Consider the following 9,120-nt stretch of genomic DNA (forward strand, 5'->3'; position numbering starts at 1 on the left):
ACCAAGTGATGGGCATCGTGAGATATTATGATAGTGAAAGTACTTATGAATCATTATAAAAAAATGATGATGCAATTATGAACAAGTGAGCGTATCCTGCCCCGCCGATAGCACCCGGAAAAAACATCTCCAAAGGCTTGTCAATTGTTCACCAGAAACAATTCGGGAATCTATGGTCCAAGTCAAAATAGGGAATTGCATTGGACATAATGCTTTGTCATTGATACATCAAATTTTGAATGTCTACCATAAAACGCTTAGAACGCTTTACAGAGGCACTGAATGTTATGTTACCATTATGTTAGCCGATGTATAATCTTACACTGTATTGCGGTTGAACATCATCAAAAGACTTTTCCGTTTGTATGACGACAATTCCTCGACTCATGTTGCCAGTGTGACACAATTTCCATGCTGTATCGGATATAGACAGGCCCAACAAAACCCATTATGTACAAGAATAGCAGTGTTAACAGCCAGTCAGAGTCTCCGATAACGAAGGAAGTACTCAAGTTTCATACAAAACAAATGAGTGGCAGAACACATATATGTTGTCCGTTTTGTTCCTAGTCGATCGATACTGATTTGCCGTCCCCGAGCAAGCAGACATATGTATGAAAGTTGTATGAATCCATTTATTTGAGGTGAAACAATCGAAATACGAAAACCGCTATCTATTGTTAGGTACTTATATTCAAACTGGTAGAACCAGCTCATATGACACCCGTGAAGATCCGGGTTAGAATTGATCTCCAGCAACCCATGCTTGTAAGAGACGACTAACGGGATCTGGTGGTCAGACTCGCTGACTTGGTTGACACATGTCATCGGTTCCCAATTGCGTAGATCGATGCCCATGCTGTTGATCACTGGATTGTCTGGTCCAGATTCGATAATGTACAGACCGCCCCCATATAGCTGGAATATTGCTGAGTGCGGAGTAAAACTAAACTAACTCAGTCACGCAGTTCACATGACTGTCAACCTTCTCGCGCCTCAAAGGCAGCTTGGATTATCTGGGGTAATAATGTGTCAGCGCCATGAGCATGCTTACGAGCGTGGACATGTGCGCATAATAAATATGCACTATTATTATTATGTTAAAAAATACGCTAAAACAAACATTGTCTCTGCCCTCAAGGTGTTCAGCCGATTCCTGATATTGATATGAAGACTGCGTGTTTCTGTTATAAGGAAACACAATTCGAATCACATAATGGGTGTTTCTGTCACCGGCTCACGTTTCTGAGCGTGACCCGGGTTTCTTTCTCCACATACAACACACATATTGACATCATGCTGTTTGGCATTGTAACAACATCGTACTACTGGCTACAGCACGCGCCATCCGCAGTGTAAGCAGGACAACGTATCCGCCAGACAGCTGGTTCACCAGACGCCCACATGGGGTAGACGTATGGTAAATAGTATTATAAATTGGGCAGTGGCGTCTTCCTCATGTCGTACATGTTTCCTGACGACTCGCCTATATGATGTTGAAGACTAGGAAGTGAGTTCGTCTCGCCACGTCACTACCTTCTAAAGGTCATCTGATGACAATGTACCAGTAAATTAGTTGAGTAGATCTGTTTTCCTGATTCCTGGGGTATGTATTTTGCATAAAAGTGTCAAAGATGTAAGTTCCTGCAAATCTTCAAACGCGGTTACTTTTGGAAAAAGTTAGTCCAAATATAAACACAAGCATTCTGCCTGCAATTTGCTACACATTGTTTTCAACCAAGAGGTTAACAGATGAAGCGTAACCATTTACAGAACTAAGAAGGAAAGGGATCATCATGTTTCTGAAAACTCAGAGGGGCAATGGGGTAGCCCAATAGTTAAAGCGTCCGCTTGTCACGCTAAAGACCCGGCGGGTTCGATTCCCCACATGGGTACAATTAGTCTGCCTCACAGTCCCTGAACCACATTATTTTCCCACTGCCCAGCTCTCCCTGCAGTGCCAAAGCCCTAAATAAAGTAAGTCTAGATTTCCTCAGGTTCTGAATCTCTGGTCTCCCTAGGGCTCCTTTTCAGTTTAAATGGGCTTGTTTGTTACTATCAAACTTATAATATATATTCAGAGACTAAGTATTAGTCTAGGGTACAATGTGTGAAGCCCATTTCTGGTGTCCATCGCCGTGATATTGCTGGAATATTGCTAAAAGCGGCGTAAAACTAAACTCACTCTCCCACTAAAATAAGTAAAGGTGTGTTAAAATGGGTGAAAGTAGAGCACTAACTGTTGATTTCTGACATGATAAGATAAAAAGGAGATGAGAAGGTAAACTTGAAACTGTATTGGAAGATATTTACGTGAGCAAGTCCGCCACCGCAAGTGACTCTTTTACCAAAGGTACGTGAGCTTATGTCTGTGTATCCGTGTACACATTTTGCTACCTACAAACTTCAACAAAACACACTGTGATATATGTCTAGCACTACCTGTACAATTTGTGGTGTTATCGTTCGAAACACACACTTGTTGCTACGAGCGTTCCCATTCGCATTAGCACATCTGATAAATTTCCTATAGATTTACCCAATTCTTAATGTGCTGTAGATCATTGATCAGATTTAGAGAAAACCCTCATCATCCCTTGCTTATCGTCTGCGGATGGAGTGAATGAGTGAGTTTAGTTTTACGCCGCTTTTAGCAATAATCCAGCAACATCACGGCGGGGGACGCCAGAAATGGTCTTCACACATTTTACCCACGTGGGGATGGATGTCACGACAAGCAGTGCTTATGAGTAACGTATAGTTACCCATAAGTTATCTATGTAACACTATCAATATCATCACTATCAGAGGTAACGGCAGGGGAAAGAGCTTGCCTCATCAAATGTGAACGCCTCGATCATCCTTGACAATGATCAACACGACTGAGGATTGAGTGAATAAAATAAGGGTATAGATGTAAAGGGTTAACAGAACACATGGCTGCATAAAGACAGAGTCCTTGGATGGGTGAGCGTGTTTGGCATCTTGACTCCTGAGAGTTTTAGGGGAGCCAGTCCTGCCCCACAACGCAGCACATTTGCCTCTGTTCACCCAGCAGAAAATGGGTACCCGGTGGGATAATGTGATATGGCTATAGCCCTCAGCTTGGGTTATCCGGGGTAATAATGATCAGATTGTTTGCGCTTCGAGCATGAATTGTGCATGGAGCAGTGCGCATCATGACTATTATTATTATAAATACGTAAATCTCCCAATGCCTCTTACAAAAAGACAAAAATATCGGCAATTGGTACGCAGTTTTGTTATTCCAAGAAAACTGAACTATGTAAATAGACGAATACTTCTGATGATATTTGAGTCAGTGTGTCATGTTTTATTCAATATGCCAGACCGCCACAACCATGGGCTACACACACTGTACCCATTTTGGGATTCGACCCGCATCATCGCCGTGTTTGTCGTCTTCCCACTGGGCTACTCAACAATACCACTCCTCCCTCCGAAAATAATCGGACAGCCCTCTCAGCGTATTCCACGTATAATGTGTCTAATGTAGTTATTAAATAATGTTCAATGGCATTTTCAATTACAATTGAAACTGTCCAGATAAAGAGGAGTCCGGATTGACGAATAACTATCCTTAATGTAGATTACCTCACAGAGTAGTCGGAAAAACGTGGGATTTCTGAACTAAAGCGTTCTATTAAAAAAGAGAATATGGTCTACAATTTTTATTTTAGAGCTCAAGTATGAACCACATTAAAGTTGCTACTTACGTCGTACACCCTAAGATAAGAATATATTGTACTGGGAGCTCTGTGGCTAGTTGTTAGTGTGCTCGGAATTATTTCAATACACTTCATAAATTCTTATCGATTTTATAATAAATAAAACAATTCTTCTGGGCAATAACACACACCAAGTGCCCAACGCTAAATAAAATAATTTAGGAAACAGCTGAACACTTAAGTGCAAGCTTACACGTGAGATAATGACTATAATTATAATATGTTCAACAAAACCTTTTACCTACAATTCGAAAGAATAACTTTATCGATATTGAAAGATATTGCGGTATCCAATACAAATTAGAGTCTCACACATTTCACAATATTTGAATTGTCAGTTATCACGATAGGGTTGGCAATGTCTCGTAGTGTGTAAATATAGACCCAACCAACAGTAAAGTCGTCCTTTGCATGCCTCCTTATTTGTGTGAGAATACTTCCCATTATTTTCCCATTGGATCGAAGAAGTTTTATTCCCAACGTTAGAAAGTAACATGAGATAAATTTGCCTAAGGCTGTTTGTTTATCGGATTTCAACTACAGCTGTTTACCGTGTGTTTGGCCAAGAGAAGTTACCTGTGTGTGCAGCATTCTAACACAACAACATTTGAAAACATGTCAATACCGTTTTTTATGCAACAGCCATTAAAGTAGCGGTCTGCAATTTTTGTGTGGGGTTAGGTATTTAGAGCCGCCCTTCATCAAATATTAGGCTGCCACTGGTAACCTTAAAACTCTGCCCTGCATTTGTGTTAAAAACAGAAACAAAGTTTCAACACTGTCAATGACCTTAACACGGAAAACTAATAATAACATGTTTCCTACAGAAACGCGATGCTTAGCGGAAGAATGGCATTCTATGTTTCACGTAACCTGCATCGTAAACATGTACATTGTGAGTATGGTTTTAGCAATATTCCAGCAATATCATGGCGGGGAACACCATAAAAAAAAGAGCTTCACACATTGTACCCATGTGGGGGAATCGACCCGGGTCTTCGGCACACCATGCACACTTTGGAACTAGAGGTAGACACTTACAGATTATATGGGCTTAAGCGCTCGTTTGTAAGGCAGGGATTTGGTTTGACTGAAGAACAACGGGCTGATACCAACTGTCGAATATTTGTTTCATTTTCACCCTTCAGGAACACGAAGGCGACGTATCCGATAAACAGTCTTAAGTTGGGTCTCTTAGACGAACCATTTGAACTAATCTTGTCTTGGGTTCGAGTCCCCGGTTTACGCTGATGATGATCCTTGGTCCGTCCTATCCGTGCCAGTTGTTTTGCTAAGTGATGAACATCTGTTGCCAGCATATCTTCAGGCTGCTCTCCCGTGAAGATCCGGGTTAGATTTGGTCTTCAGTAACCCATGCTTATCGTAACAGGCGACTAATGGGATCGAGTGGTCAGACGCGCTGACGTGGTTGACACATGCCATCGTATCCCATTTACGTGGATCGATGCTCATATTGTTGATCACTAGATTGTCTGGTACAGACTCGATTATTTTCATATATAACTGGAATATTACTGACTGCAGCATGAAACAAACTAAACACAAACCTGACAAATCTTGAGGCAACTGATTCACTCTTGTTCAAAGCCGCGCTACAAGTGATGCACAGTTACTTGAGAGTTTTGTGACTGATTCTACTACATCACTGAAGACACGTCACGTGATATATTTATGTCTGAAATGACGTCACAAATAGTATGGTCATACCGATTATTGGACAAAAAGACTGTTTATCACACAGCACACCTTGCAGACCAACCAACTGTATCTACGTAACTCGTCACAAAGATCATGCAAAACAAAGACCAAAACAAAACAAAAGTATGCATGCAGGCAACACATCACAAACACTGTCGCCAACCTGTCGACTGATCTGCAAACAGGCACATAGTGTTGTTTGTCTGCTGCTTAACACGGCACTCATCAATATTCCATCTATATAAGGAGGCCAACACTTACTACAAAGTTAAAATCTTGCACAAGAACGATTATGAATACAACGTAAAAGTAAAAAAATACTGAAGTTTCCTTCGACACTTAAAACCCAATAATTTACTGTTCAAAGAGGGTTTCCGTGGTTTTTCAACAAATGGATTAGTAAATGCTAGAGACTGAGAATTGCTGGTACACATGGGGCCAGTGCCAATCACTTAAAAGAAACTTAAAAGAAACTTCTCCGAAGAACATGACCAACAATAGGAATATGACCAACAATAGGAAGTACGTCACATCAGTAGGCAATACCTTCTGACATAGAATTAGTAACACGAAGCATTAAGACGAGTGACTGGTTTTATTAACTGTCCACGACTTCGACTTTTAACATTTTGATTACAGCGCCAAAACAATCGCACGAGGTGGTATTGTAGTAATTGAAGAGGAATGTTGGGCGCTTATGTATAACATAAAATCGTGAACCGTATATTTACTTTCTAAAATGAGGCAGTATCATTACGGTGTAACGCTAATTAGTTCTGCGGTGGTGCCTGTGCATGGCAGTTTTCATTGCTCTTTTTCGGGAATGTGTCAAAACGTTTCATTGAGACTTTTAACAGCTTCACCAGTGGTTATCAGATGCGACCAATAATACTAGGATGACACGGCCCTGCATTAAATGGTGAGAGAAAAACCACATTAAATACCTACAGGGAATAATCCAGGTATGTATTACATATCGCTGAAGTATGTGTTCTGTTTGAATAGACAGTGGTGATTCTACATGACTGGGTTAGGTTGAACTCGGCTATAGGAGTATCATAACAAGGCCAGGGTATACAATAGAACACCGAAAAGATGTATTGCGTTAAACGTGTTTAAAGGTCACAAGCAACCAAAAAAACAAACATAATTAAAACACAATTATCACTTATTCATGACATATAATATACATTGCTGATTATGAAAAAAAAAAATATAAACAAAATTATAAGCGTACAATCGCAAAACAAAAGTGCAGTATTTGGTACTTGAGTCTGTTTCGCTCGAAACGAAGCACCCGGGAGACCGTTAGAGACCGAACCCAGTCAGAGCGAGTGGCTGTGCACTCAAGTGTAACGAAGGCTTTCATTGGCTGGTTCATTTGCCGATACGCTGAGGGCTCTTTTGTGAGTGTATATAGAGATGTTGGGTTTTGTAAATACATGCTCATTTTTTCTGCATGGTGAACTACTGCGTGGCTGAAAACTGTCGTTCGTTCAAAGCAGGACTTGAAACTGACAATCTGAGTTTGCCCCGGTTTCCGTCCGATCATGTCATCAGAGAAAAATGGATGCTGTTTGTTTGCAACCCACAGACATAATAACATGTCATGTGTACAAGTATCACACCTGCCTGTCTGTGTAATTACATAATGTGACAGAGACAGAACTCAGGTGCACGAGCCATAAATCAATGTATTTTGTTTATGGTGTATAGCCTGATACGTTTCAAGTTCAAATTGCATGTGGTCAATGATTGAAGTCGTGTATTGCATATTGTCATTAGCAGACAGGCAGGCAGACACAGGTGTCAATAAAACAGACATTTAGTTTTGTCTGTGACAGAGACTGCTTATCACAATCAACATATTTTTCTGTTTCCATAGACATGTATTAAAACATTTCAGTTTTCAAGCTGAGCAATTTTTAACAAAGAAATTAGTATTTCTAATGCTACACTTTCTTAAAAACTTGGTTTGCAAATCTGCCAACCCCCAAAAAGCAAGATGTGAAAACATATAAGAAAAAGTATGGGACCAGTGTATTTTTATTACTGCAGACCAATGATGCTTGTAATAACAAGAAACATCTTTTGTTCTCCAACTTCGACCACAGCGATAATCCTTGCATGCACCACTTTTTACGAATCGCCTTCCCGGTTCAAGCCGCGCGAACCTAATCACTGCGCATGCGCTATGGGCGCAGCGCAGCACAGCTGTTGAAACCACTTTTCACCCCAGCGCTGGGGTGAAATTAGTGAATCGTTTGAACTTTGATTTCACGGGGTTTTTTTTCATCGCGTTATTTTTCAACTTTATAAGTTGAATTTGCATTTTTGATAATTTGTTACTGTAAGTCAATACCGAAAGGTATCAGAATCTGCAAAGTGTTTTGCGTTGCATGTGACCTTTAAGGTCATTTTCGTAATGTCCTGAGGAGCGGTGGGGTAGCCTGGTGGTTAAAGCGTTGGTCACGCCAAAGACTCGGGTTCCATTCCCGCATGGGTACAATTTGTGAAACCCATTTCTGGTGTCTCCCGCCGTGATATTGCTGAAATATTGCTAAAAGCGGCGTAAAACCATACTCACTCACTGATGTCACGATGTGTAGGGAGTCGAAACTGATGCAGATCCTGTCACACAATGATGCCAACCATGGATCACACTCAAGGCGATGAAGGATTCGAACCCACGCTCATTGACCCTGGAGTGTCAATTGGGATAGGCGCATTGGCGGACCATAAGGCCCTTGCTTTGATGAATCGCACCAATGAAACTTGAAAGACCTCTATTCATCAATCACAAATTCACAACTGGTTCACTTCCATTCTGTCTCACACACTCCTTCATCCTTTCATTACTGGACTCTCTCTCCCATGTGTACAATTGAAACATTCGTCTCACACACTCTTTCTTTGCCCTTCTTGGCATTCATGAATTATTATCATGCTGACCATGCGCCTTGGTAAAGATAACAAGTTGGTTGGTTTGTCGTTTAACGCCGCACTCAGCAATATTCCAGGTATATGGCGGCGTTTTTTATAACACGAGCTTCGAGACAACCGAACAGTCCCCTCCCTGTTCTAATTCAGATTCCACTTCAAAGAAGTCGATAACTCGATCTGTGGGTTGCTTCTAGTGATAGAAGAGTTGAACTAATGAGAATAATAAAAACCGAATGGCCGAATGGCAACAGAAGAAGGCGCTTAGATAAAAGACTGGAAATTGGATATTTTATTTATGTGAGATTTTGATGTAGATGGATGTGTACATCTCCGATGACGTCAGGTGTCCGAAACATAACCGGGGTTTTTTGATCACGTGATTTACACTATTTCGTTACAACCGTTATTGGTACATCTTAGACTTGCTTTTTGATCATTTGGACATGGGATTGAGCTACTAGTGGGAATATCATGTATCTGGGAAATATCAAAAGGTATTCCTGTGTTTGTGTGGGTTGCAATCCTCCGGCAGCTTCACCGTGGATACAGAATTGCCTTTGTCTCGAATAGGCCAAGTCGGGGCGAGAAGAGGAAGTGGGTCTCGAATAGGCCAAGTCGGGGTGAGAAGAGGAAGTGGGTCTCGAATAGGCCAAGTCGGGGTGAGAGAAAGAAGATAGATAGATAGATAGATCGTCTAGAATGAATGGGA

The sequence above is a fragment of the Haliotis rubra genome, unplaced genomic scaffold (assembly GCF_003918875.1).
Source record: "Haliotis rubra isolate DU_JTF1 unplaced genomic scaffold, ASM391887v1 Scf286, whole genome shotgun sequence".
In the NCBI taxonomy this organism is placed as follows: domain Eukaryota; kingdom Metazoa; phylum Mollusca; class Gastropoda; order Lepetellida; family Haliotidae; genus Haliotis; species Haliotis rubra.